Source organism: Prionailurus viverrinus, chromosome B2 (assembly GCF_022837055.1).
Source record: "Prionailurus viverrinus isolate Anna chromosome B2, UM_Priviv_1.0, whole genome shotgun sequence".
NCBI classification, from domain to species: Eukaryota; Metazoa; Chordata; class Mammalia; order Carnivora; family Felidae; genus Prionailurus; species Prionailurus viverrinus.
The window spans coordinates 118,655,323-118,667,452 of record NC_062565.1 but is presented as its reverse complement, the minus strand read 5'-3'; the positions used below and the strand labels follow the sequence as shown (position 1 = coordinate 118,667,452).

At 40.5% G+C, this 12,130-nt stretch overlaps 1 protein-coding gene across 11 annotated transcripts in view; it reads left to right on the top strand.

The window, feature by feature from the left end:
* The window catches only part of EPB41L2 (erythrocyte membrane protein band 4.1 like 2), a 219,662-nt gene that overhangs the window by 135,968 nt on the left and 71,564 nt on the right, over window positions 1-12,130 (top strand). The window lies entirely within an intron of this gene.

Below are 12,130 nucleotides of genomic sequence, written 5' to 3'. Positions count from 1 at the left end.
CAACAGCCAAGAGGTGGAAACAATCCAGTGTCCATCAGTGAATGAATTGGATAAACAAAACGTTGTCCATATAAAATGTGGTGAATGGAATATTATTGAGCCTTAAAGAAGGAAATCCTGTCACAGGAGGAAGCTAGAGGACATTATATTAAGTGAAATAAACCTGTCACGAAAGGACAAGCACTGTGATTCCACTTAAGTGAAGTATCCATAATCAAGTTCATGGAAACAAAAAGTAGAATGGTGTTGCCAGGGACTGGGGCACAGGGAAAATGGGGAGCAATCATTCAATGGGAATAGAGTTTCAGTTTTATAAAATGAAAGCATTTCAGAATCTGTTGTATAGCATTGCTCAACTGTATACTAAAAAATGGTTAAGATGGTAAACTTTAGGTTAAAAAAAAAATTACCTGTGTGCAAAGCAGTGGTACTCCTGTGAATCTAGCAGTAAACAGTTAAGACAAAGACCCTGCCTTCACGATGTCCCCACTTACGTTCCAGTTGAGGAGACCGTGAAAAACTGAGTTAAACAGTTACTAAAATTTGATTACTGCTCTATGGGAGAGCATATTGACACTGAGATGGCTAGGAGAGAGAATGCTGTTTAAGGAGAGACATAAAGTGGGTGGGCTTGGGCTGTGAGAGGGACAGGGAGGAGAGGGGCATGAGCGGCACTGCTCACCCAAAACAGGAAGTGGCCTCAGGTGAAATTGTGGTTGAGAACGACAAGTAAATGATTAAAGACCGATTGAGGAAAGAGGTAGAATCAATCAGCTGACTGGGTGTGAGGGATGACCCTACACTAATAAGAGGGTCTGGATTCTTGGATGGATGGAAGTGCCATGTAGTGAGTTGGGGAGGGCCCATTGTGGGATGGCAGGGCGTATCATGAGTATCATGTTGACTTTAGGTCAGATAACAGCTTTTAGAAGAACAAGTAAGTTAATATATGCCTTGAAGAATGGCTGCTAGCGTGGAGCAGGCATTCCAGGTGGAATCCATCTCAATAATAAAGTGTGCAGTGGGGCAGTTTTATTTCTGGATGGAAATATCATATTTACATTGAGGCTCGTAGTTAAGCATACTTATTTATAACTTCATTTTTAAAAGAATCCAAGGTGGCTTTTATCATAAAACATGTTCCGAATAAAATAGACGTGACTATTAATAGCTAATCATTCTGGGATTCTCACAATGCACCAGGCTGTGTTCGAGCACTTTACAAGTGTTGTCTCCTGTAGTTTTCAGAACAACCCCAAATGTTGGTATTATGAACCACACTTTGTAAACACAGAAAGACGAGGCATAGAGAAGTTAAATAATTCACCCAAGGTCACCTAGCCAATGAATATTAACAGTACGGTTCAAAACTGGGTAAACTAGGAAGGAAAAAAAATAGAAAATGCAACAATTTTTAACTTTCTGTCAAGGCATAAAAATGGGTATGCTATTTTATAGCTATCATGACTGGAAAAATGGAAGAATATCATCTTGCCTTGGAGGGATTTTTCATCTTACGCAATTCTAAAAGACATCCTGCAAGACTTCATATATGGGTTGTTGAAGGATACTGTGGACTACGTTCCCAGTGTGAATTCTCCAGTTGATGTTTCTATAATGGTGTCAATAAATTTAAGGGTGACCCGACTTACTGATAGTGATTCTGTGAGATTCCTTGGCAGTGCTTCCTTAAAGGAACTTTTCCCTTCTTGGCAGAATCACCTGGGAGATGAATTTCCAACTAAGAATTTCATTTTTCTCCTGTCCAGTCTTATGTACTGTTCACTACACACATGTACCCACATGTGCCCCTCCCCCCTCCCCCCCACCATTTAGGCTCCCTCTTCCCCGATTAAAAATGGTGCTATCACTGTTTATAAATGGGATATTGCAGGATGTCTTGTGCTGTGTTAAGTAGATGGGATACGTCCTGTCCCTCACGTACTTTGGGACAGAAAATAGATTAACTTTTTGGTCAGTGTCTTAGTCCATTTGGGCTGCTATCACAAACTGTCAGAGACTGGGTGGCTTATCAAAACAGGAATTTTTCACATTTCTGGAGGGTTGGAAGTTCAAGATCAGGGCCTCAGCAGATTTAGTATCTGGTAAGGATCTGCTTCCTGGTTCACAAACCATGCCTTCTTGATGCGTCCTTACATGGTGGAAAGGATGAGGGACTTCTCTGGAGCCTCTTTTGTAAGGGTGCTAATCCCAATATGAGGGTTCCACTCTCATGACCCAATTGCCCCCAGAGGCCCACCTCTTAGTACCATCACATTGGACACTAGGATTTCAACATAGGAATTTTAGGGGGACACAAACCTTCTGACCATAGCAGTTAGGCTAATATTACCCAAGTAGATACACTTCTAGTAATCTCAGTTCCATGACACAACTTAACATACCCTGTCCTAAATACCAGCTGGACATTTATTAGTAACTAGATAGAGGACACTTTTAAGTTTTATTACCTGACAGGGGCCTGTGACATGAAAATTTTAAATTGTTGTGTAAGGGCAAATCTATAAACTTTAGAAATGATATTAGCCCTTTAATATTAACATTCTATTACAGAAAATGAGAATTGTGACAAATACTCCGAATGTGGACAGGTAAGGGACATCCTGCACAGAAGAAAAGTAATCTCTCCAGCATGAATGAGGATGGTGTGTGGGAGCAATTTCAAGTTGCTTGACAGGACTGGGGGATGTGGCAGTTTCAGAGTCTCTGTATAGAAGGGACCTGTGAGCGATTGGCAAGTTACAAGGAGTTGTTGGGAGGGCTCCTGGGTGGCTTAGTCGGTTAAGTGTCCAACTCTTTATCTCCGCCTAGGTCTTGATCTCAGGGTGGTAAGTTTGAGCCCTGTTTTGGGCTCCCATGCCTGGTGTGGCACTTGCTTAAGAAAAGTTGGGTACTTGTCTTGAAGCTGTGTTTTCTCAGCAAGCAGTGTTTTAACTTACATCATGGGTTAATTTGGGGTGGCTTTGTGAAGAGTGTTGGCGATCATGGGAAAGCTAGGCAAAGAACATTTTTTGGAAAGCCTTGTATCTTGTGCTAAGGAATCTAGATATTCTGATGTGAAGGGTTTTTATAAAGAAAGTGACATGGTCAGATTTGCATTTCAGAAAGAATAACCTGTTCGTGTTGTGAACGGAGATCATAGGTGACTGAGACCGGAGGCAGAAGAAGGTCCGTCATCCAGTCCAGGGATGGTGGAAACTAGGGCAATGACATTAGGAGTGAAGACAAAGGGCAGAGGTACTGAGTAGGTAATGTCTGTAGGACTTTGTGACTCCTCATCTCTGTGGCATAAAGGCAATGGGGGGGGGGGGTTGGGGTTAAGTTCCACATTTGGGGCTTGGGGAGCTGGAGAGCTGGTTGGAGACTCTTACATGGGGACTTTGGAGGAGGAGCAGCAGTTTGGGGTTGGGAGCATTTTCATTTTTCTAAGTTGGAAGTGCATGTAGGTTGTTCGCTAGATGATGATTAGGGATCAGGGAGTGGGTGAGGGCTGAGGAAAGTTAACAGTAAAGAATGTGAGAGTGAGCATAAACTAGTGTTTAAGGAAGGCTGGCTTTGAAGAGGACAGATGGGAGAATGATACAACAGGATATAGACCAGCACAGTCCAATAGAACTTTTCATGACGATGAGATGTTCTAGACCTGCTCTATCTAATATGGCAGCCACTAGCCACAGATGGCTATTGATCCCTTGAAATATGGCTGGTGTGACAGAAGAAGTGAAGTGGAATTTTATTCAGTTGTACAAATTTAAATTTAAGTAGCCTCTTATGACTGGTGGCTATTACGTATGACAGCACAGAGTGTTTACTAAGGATTTGGGGGTTGACTGATTTGCTTGGATGGAAAGAACTTCGACTTTGGCTGTGGGAATGTCCAAGGGGAGGGTGCGGTTGGAGCAAGAGGAAAAGGAATGATGATGGAAACTCCTGAAGTGGAGAAGAGAAAGAGGATAAGCTTTGAATAAAGAGGGCAGCCTCATCCCTGAGTATGCAAGAAGGAAGACCAGGAGTGGTGTATCTGTAAGTTAATCTTAGTTAAGCGAAGCGCAGCCTCAAAGCTCTGAGAAATAGAGGGTGAAATCGTCTGCTAAGAGTGACTAGGGGGTAGCACTGGGGACCCAGAGAGGCAGACTACTAAGGGCAAGTATGTGGATTGCTGTTGACAGTCCAGCTGAAATTGGAGATCATACAATTGTGATGGCAACATAATACATCGGTGTTTTTCTCTAATTGCCATCTGCACCCTGGGTCTAATAGTGGAGAACTGGAGTATCATAGCGGTTCCCAGTTGGGTGTGTCCACAGTGGTGATGGTAAGAGGGACAGAAGATCTAGAAAACTGGAGATGCTGCTGAGATGGTAATCCAGCTGCTTATTCACCAGAGACCCAGGAAGGAACATAACTGAAGCTGAAATGGGCTAGTAGGTTGGGAGAAGATGGCTGGGGCCCAAAGGATGAAAGTCCAAGGAAGCTGAAGATTAGGTACTGTGAGAATTAATGGGTAGAAAACTTAGCAGGAGAGGAAAGGGTTGTATCTGAGAATGGGATGATGAAATCTAATGAGGGTGGAGGACACTGTGTGATGAGAAGACCTAGTGTTCAGGATGAGAAGGTATGGCTGGAGTTGAGGAGAGTCTCAGGTCATTGAGGCAGAGAATATTAGTATAAGGTTAAGTTTGGAGGGGTTCTGTATCTCTTAATTCCTTATTTTCCTTTGCAGTTTCTCTTATGAAGTGGGGATGAAAATGCCCATATAATAATTAGGCACACACTTCTATCTAGGCTTTAACCAAAGAACATAAGAGGAATAAACAACTGGCTGTGCTTTCTGAAATTTCTAACCTCTCAGAAAATTTAACGCTTACATGTAATTGGCAGTAGACTTAATTATTCATGTATAATCTGATTTGCTTTCATGACTTTTATATTTTTTATTCATTCTCACGTAGACAAAACCCAGTCCTCAAGACGTCTAGGCAAAAGGACTCTTATTTTTCTAATATAGACTTGAATGGTGTCCTAATTTTTTCCCCCAAGAATGTTATTACCATTGTATCAGCTTGGCTTAATCAGTCCTATTGTGTTTGAAACCCAGGTAGTTTCAACAATAGGATACTATAGCGTACAGGAATTTAAGCTGCTGGCTTTTTCATGCTGAATATTATCTCTATTTATAGAAGTTTCAATCACTTATTTCAACATATTATAAAATGAAGGCGAGGTAAAGCTATGGTTATTTGTATAAAAATTTTCCATGGAGAAAAAATCTAAACTCTCCTTTGATTTTAGTGTAGTACTTTCTCATGGTTGAGATCTTGAGTTGGAAGCTTTTCAATTTACTCTAAGTATGAAAATCTATCATTATTACTGTTAGAACTTTTTAATGTCTCTTGAAGTTTTATGTAAACTTTACTATGGAAAATGCCATTAAAAATTTGTGGAATCAAGCAACATGTTATTCGTTTATGTATGGAATTTCAAGTCCATATAGTTCTTGTATTCATGTCTAACTGGAACCATCATTAAGGGTTTTGGACCCTCTTTAAAGGGAAAAACATTGTCTTGAATTTTTGATGTTAATAGAGTTTGGCATCTAGCCCAGGGATTGTTATTTTGCTTCAAGCCATATTGAAAGAGGAGCTTGTTAGAAGTGTAGTCGATATCCACAGCTAACTTTATGAAAATTGATTAAAGTGTCTGTCTGATAGCCTGTCCATTTCCCTCCAGAAAACAGAACTAAAAACTCATATACACTGTTTGTCATATATAAACTATTCTTTAATAAAATTCTGTATTCAATCCAGTTGTACGTTCTCGTACCACAGACAAGAGTTGAATCACGTTCTCCCAGGTGCGTAGTGAACATTTTGCTCTAATGTAGAAAGCCTGGAACTTTCCTGCTAATGCCAGCATTAGGGCAGTGTTCTATTAGACCTCATTTAGGCAGAGGTATAATACAGGGGACCTGCTTCAGCACTATAAATTCCTAAGAGAAAAGTGAAGATCTTAGGTAAGCTTATGCTTTTAACATTTGGTAATGCAGGGTCGGATGAATTTAACTTCTCTCACCTGACCAAGTTGACAACCACCAAAAGTGAGGAAGGCACAGCTAAGCATTTGGAAAAAAAACTTCTGTGATCTTCACATCCAGCCTGAAGGGTATTAGGCAAGATGGATGGCTTTTTTGGGGGGGAAGGGACTCGGAGACAGATTTTGTGACAGTATCCTGGGTTATTATCTAGGTCTGTGGTGCTCAGTGGCCTACGGCGCAGACGACCACACCCTTAGACTGCTTGTGGGCTGCTGCTGGTTGATGGGCCTGGCTGTTCCTCTTTGTCGGGCGAAAGTGGTTAGCACCTTGGTGGAATGACGACTGTAGGTCTTGGCATTATTTGATACAGCTGTTTAGTGTGATGGGGTAGAGAAAGAAATACTTACATGTAGGCACATGGAAGCCACCATCTGCTAGGGCTTTCTACAGGAGGCTGTAGAATGTTTATAAAATAGAAATAAAAATAGAATATTTAGCCAGTGAAGGCTGGGCATCTACCTGTTAAGCCAGTTGATGGACTTGAAAAATGTCTCTGTGCATCTGACTTTTAGGAAGAGACATTGAAAGAAATCTAGGGCTATGCTACTCCAAGGGTGCCCCCAGCACTGGCACTACCTGGAAGATTGTTAAAAAGGAAAATTCCGGGTCCATACTATAGAACTTACCGAATTGTAGTCTGCAGTTGGACTAGATCTTCAGGTGATTCAGGAAAACCTTTTAAGGTTTGAGAAGTGCTGATCTAGGAGATCAAATATCCTTTTGAGGTGACAGGACGGTAGAAGTTTGGAATGTAGCAAAAGCCAGTGGCTCACATTTGAGAAGTGTGCCAACAACCATAGTCACTTAGGCAGGAGTTAAGCCATTCCCATTATACAAGGACTTTTGGACCATATAGTCTCTGAGGATTTTCTTAACACCAGCATCCTATGAATCTAAATATAATAATTCTTAATCAGGGTTTTCCTAGGAAAAACATATTTTCCTAGATGTTTTTGTTGTTAGAGGAGAATTGAAACTCATCTTTATTTAACCCTTTTTCTGGTAACAGGTATTGAAAATGTCTAGAAAAGACTTTTCACTCGGGGGCGGCTAGGTGGCTCAGTTGATAAAGCGTCTGACTCTTGGTTTTGGCTCAGGTGATGATCTCGTGGTTTGAGAGTTTGAGCTCTACATCGGGCTCTGCGCTGGCAGCATGGAGCCTGCTTGGGATTCTTTTTCTCCCTCTTTCTCTGCCCCTCCCCTGCTCGTGCTCTCTCTCAAAGTAAATAAATCAGTATTAAAAGAAAAATGTGTCCAGATATTTGCTTTGCTACTTAGTTAAATTTCTATAATCTTCTAATGCAGGTTTTATTCTTAACCTTTTTTGTGTCATTAATTCCTTTGGCTGTCTAATGAATTCTGTGGGCTGCTTCTCAGAATAGTGATTTAACTATATAATAAAATGCAGAGGCCTATAGAGGAAGTCAAGAAATAAACAATATTCTGAAGATATTAAATTTGGGATGGTCACCAGTATCTAACTATAGTGGAATATGGAAGTATTTTTGATTGCTACAAGTGACAGAGGTAAAGGTAGTGCTGATATTAACCAGGACTTTTTCTCCCACATTCATAATTGATGGTAACGCTAGATTTCAGTTAGAGGTTAGTGAAAGTAAAGATGTTACTTTTTTCCCCCAACTGAGTCGTCTTCCAGTTTTGTGTTCTAAGATGAGTTGATAATATTCTAGGACCCCATTTTAATTTTAGTTTACTTCTGCTGGAAGCCTGTGATAGGATTCCTTGTAATTTTTATTTATTCCTTGGTTTACATGATATTCAGAAAATAAATATCTATATTGGGTGCATACTTTTGGTACAGAGTGGAGGTAAAAAGGGGAAGGTGAGGAGAAGGGATACCAAATTGAATGAATTGAATGAATGAATTGAAAGTGTAGTTGGCAAAGTAGTTTACTTTTATTTTTAATAAGCCAAGATACATTTTATTGAAATCCAGTGTGGATTTTAGGTCTTTTTAGTTTTGCATTTGTTATGTGTACCTTAAAGTTTTCTAAACACTGAGAAAAATCCCGATCTTGCCTGATTATGAATTGCCTGGAGCTGTCACTTAAAATAGAGATTCTCAGGCCCCTTTCCTGAAGAATGTTTCAGGAGGGTAGTGGGTAAATCTGTGTTAACAAATTTGCCAGATGGATTCTTATCAGGCAAAACTTAGTAAAGCTTAGCTAGATAATACTTTAGTCCAAACGCTTCAATGTAGTTGTTAGTCATACTGGTAATTATTTTCATGAGAAGGGGTATGTGTTGCCTTTGTTTCCAGGAAGATTCTTCACTGTAGTAGGGTAGCTTTGTAGAAAGGGCAAATATTAGACAATTTTCTTTAAGGAAATAGGGTCCGATTTTTATTTCATCTGGCCCATGAAGACAGTGTGTCTGATTTGTTAACTTTTTCTGGGTAGTAACATTCATATAAATAGTAACTTCTTTAATATATGTAACACCCCACCTTTGGAAATATAAAATTATGTGAAGAAGAGATATATACCCAGAGGTGATAGGCCAGTTTATGATTATAAAAAAGCCCATGTGTTGAAGGCATTGGGTAAAGTACTTTGCATAAGTACTTCCTCTTCAGGAGGTGGTTGAATGAAGAGTTGAAAAGAACTACCCTATGAGGGACCTGTTTTGATCCTCATCTTAGAATTGAGGAATCAGAGGCTTAAGAAAGCGAAGAATGAGCCCAAGGTCACAGACTTGGTGAAAGCCAGAATTTGACTCCATGTAGCTCCAGTTCCAAAGCCTATATATGTGGCAGCCAAATCTTTAAAAACAATTGGAAATTATGCACCATAATCTATTGTGTGTGTGTGTGTGTGTGTGTGTGTGTGTGTGTGCGCGCGCGCGCACGCACGTTCTCGCATGCATTTATGTCATTCTCTGGTGTCTTTTTCCCTCCTTCTGTGTTTGTTTCTTGATCCATCTGGCACTCCTCAAGTGTCAAAACTGAGAAGTGTATTTTTATTTGTTACCTGTTTATGAGTTATATATTTATTTTTTTGTAATTGATAACGCAGATAATAGACTTGGATTTCTTTTAAAAGTCATATTGTCATTTTTTTTTTACTTATGAATTTATTACTCTAGGCAATAAAGTTATATCCCATTCAGGATCATAACCATTCAAATAAAAGCAAATCTGATAAGAATACTGTAACTTGTGGTCTTTTAAGATGACCAGTGCATGGCAGTGGGCAGATATCTGTCAACAGATACTGATTTAGTATTTGCTGGTTGCCTGCACCTGCTAAGCACTATGGAGGATACAAGTAATGTGGTCCCTCACTGACCTTGCAAAGTTGTGCTATGGAGGGGAGGACCTCCTCCTCCTTGCGAGTGGAACTCACAGTGTGGCAGTGAGCATGGTTAGCAAAGGGAAAACCAGTAGGCGGATGGCAGGAGTCACTTCTGCTGCTGGTCTTTGATCGCATCAGGTAAACTTAGTCCGCTTTGTATTTGGATAGGGGTCTGTAATAAAGGGGAGAAGCCACTTCAGTCTTCTAATATTCTGGCTGGCAGTACTGTGGAAAGTGGCGTGAGAATGGCAGTCAGTCTGAATTTGGCTGGCTGGTGCACAGAAACTGGTCCCTCATTCTCCTGGGTCTGTAGGGCTCTTTGACTCTCTCCATGCTGTGCAGAAACCTGTTGAGTAACTTGTACAAGAAATTGATAATGCAGGCAAGAATGGAGTATGCGGAATGACTGGGACATGGCGTTATTCCTTGGGGGTCACAGAAGATGATGTCGCTCCTGCCATTCTCCTCCGCCTTCTCCAGCAGGCATCTGTAACAACTGTCACGTAATGAAACCGGAGCTCTGGAAGGGTCTGTCTGGTCGTTTAAGACCAGTTAAGTAGTTTCCCTTCTACTCTCTTCTTTCTCTGTTTATAGATGAAATGCCCTAACACATGTGACCCTCCTTCGCCTCTTCCCTGGCTTCCCCCTGTCTGGGCTAGAGACTGAAAGATGTGTTTTCCTCATTCTTGTGCACTCATCATAGCCGGCCATTTGTGAGCCAGCTGTTGTGGGGACAGCAGCTGCCGGGCAAGGAAGCTGAATGCCAGGCTTTTTTCTAAGGGGAGAATTAGAGCTGCTCCCCGACATAGCACTGGAGGTACCATTGGAGCGCCTGCTGGCCCTTCACATCAATGGGCCATGCAGCTGGGACACCAGTAATAGGAAACCCAACCAAGCTCTGGTAGCTCTTTATTGAGACGTTTGAATATAGCCAGTGTTAGTGTAGGACATGCCCACCTTAGATCCTTGCTGCTGAGTGCAAGCCGTGAGTCGTGTAGTAAAACCCACAGGGGTCCATGCAGCTTTGTTTTCAAGGCATCCTATTTCTACTTTTAAATAGTGTTAAGTTAATGTTCTGTTGACCAGTTCAATATATTGTTAAGACAGAAGGCTCTTATTTTCTACCTAACAACAAACATCTTCATTGTTTGCTTTATATATCTGAAGAAAATTCTGTTTAAGCACAGATATTACAGTACGTTACTTTGGATACTTTTGGAATGAATGAAACTTGTTTCTTGTAAAGCCAATTATAATTGACCCTTAAATAACGTGGGTTTGAACGGTGCGGATCCACTTACACGCAGTTTTCTTTCAATAAATACAGTACAGTTGTGTATTTTCTCATGATTTTGACATTTTCTTTTCTTTTTAAGAATTAAATTTAAGAATTTCTATTCTTTTTAAGAATACTGTATATAGTATACGAAATATGCATTAAATGACTTTATGTTATTGGTGAGGCTTCTGGTCAATAGTAATCTTATAGTAGTTAAGTTTTGGGGGAGTTAAAATTTATATGTGGATTTTTGACTGTATGGGGGTCAGCACCCCTAACCTCCACATTGTTCAAGGCTCAACTGTTTCAATCAAAAAAAAAAAAATCTCAAAAAATGTATTTGTTCTCCTGCGTAAGTGAAGATGAAGTAGGGTAGACTTTTTTTTTTTTTTTTTTTAGTGTTTATTTTTGAGAGAGAGAGAGAGAGAGAGAGAGAGACAGAGCATGAGCAAGGGAGGGGCAGAGAGAGAGGGGACACAGAATCTGAAGCAGGCTCCAGGCTCAGCTGTCGGCACAGAGCCCGACGCAGGGTTCGAACCCACAGACCACGAGATCATGACCTGAGCTGAAGTCGGCCGCTTACCGACTGAGCCACCCAGGCACCCCCAAGTAGGGTAAACTTTAATTGAGAGGTTTGACTTAAGGATAAGGTGGGAGAAGTTTAAAAAAATAGAGACAAAAATTACATAAAAGTTTTTTTGAATGGATCTTTGCTGATAACTTGAAAAGACAAATGTTTAATGTCCTCAGGTGGTTTGAACTTAGTAGTTCAAATTTGGTGATTTTTGCTTTAAGATATTATAGTAGTTTCCTAGAATCTTTTTGTTAACTTTCTCAAAGGGTAGAAAGGGGGGAAGTGAAAGGGAGTTCCTTATGATTTGACTTGCAACTTGGCATGAAGTTTAAAAAGGATGTTATATGAAGAGCAGGAAGGAAACGATCAGTTCCAATCTGATGGTATTCTCGGTAGCATTGTACGGTATGGGGAAAAGAAAGTTTGAGGAGAAGGTGGCTTTAGGAGTTGAGATAACTGTTTTTGACTGGGATGTATACACTTTTACGAGCCAATTACGTTCTTGACAGAGGCTCTCATTTCACTGTCCACAGGGGCTATTTGCTGGAGTTCTATGGAACAAAGACTGTGTAGATATATTGTATCTAATCATTTGGATAGATATTTGATTTCAGATCCAAGAAAATGAGGCCCAAGAGACCCACCTCAAAAGTGTTTTAATGTTTTATTTATAACACACACATTCAAAAACAAATCAATATTTAGCCCCGTGGAATGCTAATGGGTGAAAGCTGCTTTGAATAGGAATTTATGTTTACACTCAAGTATGTGAACTGTAAACTGTTCCGTTTTAGACTCTGGAGTATGTTTTATGGCTTAATTAACCTTTTTTTTTTTCCCTCCCCCTG